Source organism: Poecilia reticulata, linkage group LG13 (genome assembly GCF_000633615.1).
Source record: "Poecilia reticulata strain Guanapo linkage group LG13, Guppy_female_1.0+MT, whole genome shotgun sequence".
Classification (NCBI taxonomy): domain Eukaryota; kingdom Metazoa; phylum Chordata; class Actinopteri; order Cyprinodontiformes; family Poeciliidae; genus Poecilia; species Poecilia reticulata.
The window spans coordinates 6472850-6474363 of NC_024343.1; positions in this window are offsets into that span (position 1 = coordinate 6472850).

Sequence of the window (1514 nt, forward strand, 5' to 3'; positions counted from 1 at the left end):
AACATCAGCCAGACAGCATAGGTACTGAGAAGTGGTCTGTGGTCCCCACCTGCAGAACCACTCCTTTATTGAGTGTGTCTTGCTAATTGCCAATAATTTCCATCTGTTGTCTATTCCATTTGCACAACAGCAGGGGAAATTGATTGTCAATCAGTGTTGCTTCCTAAGTGGACAGTTTGATTTCACAGAAGTTTGATTTACTTGGAGTTATATTGTGTTGTTTAAGTGTTCCCTTTATTTTTTTTTGAGCAGTGTATATATGCAGTGCAGTTCTAGGCACAGCCAAGATACTGCGCAGAACCCTCAAGCTCCCAGGCTCTGGTAGAGGACCCGAGCTCAGAGGATGAAAAAAAAAAAAGAGAGAGAGAGAGAGAGAGAGAGAGAGAGAGAGACCACCCGCGGAGGATGAGAAGGGAATTTCTCCACATTCATCACATTTCTCCAATGAAACGTTAATATCCATCTATCTATCACAGCGTCTTCCTCCTCATGTCTTGATCGTAGCATGAGTTTAATTTCTCAGGACGTGATGGAGTAGCGGGTGTTTTGCATAACTGTCAAGTTTTGGACTTGTGGCTACAGGTAATGTCGCTACTTAGCGGGTGGTGAAACTAGCGCAAGTGATGAGGGTTTAATACGATCAAAAGCATTTTACATGACGGGTGGCAACCGCAGTTTATACTATAAAAATCTGACTAAGATTAGAGCCTAAATACGTTCTATTTCCAAAACAGAAAGGCTACGTAATGTTAGCCAGCTAACAAATTACTATTGCTATCCTAGCATGTCAACTAACAGCTAGAAAAAACCAACACACGTACCTTCGTAGTCAAACTGAGTTTAGATGATGTTGATGAAGAAAAATTGTTTTCAAATAGTGATATATCTTTAAATCGTATGTGTGGCAGTTGCTTTAGAGTCCAGAAACAGCGTTAACTACACACACCGGAACTAAAGATACACTGGATCGAGTCAAAACGGATGTTGTCTGACGTCATGTGAAGGCAGCCCACCTCATTAACATAACGACGCAGCAGAAATACAGCAAACGGAAAAACAGCGAGCAGAAAAGGGAGAAGCCAAAAAAATCAAAGCAAAATATCTATTTTTCTTGACGGAAACTCATGTGAAAGGGGAACTGAAAAAAAATATATTTATGCTTTTATTTCTTATAAAAATGTATATTTATTCTTTTATTTATATATTACAACTTATATTTTTATATTTATTATTTCATTTATTATTATGTTGGATATGTATTATTTTATTGATATGTTTATTCTTTTATTTATATATGTCGGATATATATTTATTTTATTTATATATTTATTCTTTTATTTATTATTATGTCAGTTTTGGTCCTCCATAGTAATGAACATTATTACATCTAAAATAGGTTCTGTTAGGCTCCTTGGAGTTGCGAAATGGAAAGTTTATGAGAAATATTTAAACACGTGTAAGTAAAAATAGATTACAAGACGTCACGAGCCTCTTATTGTGAAGTCCTACAGGAA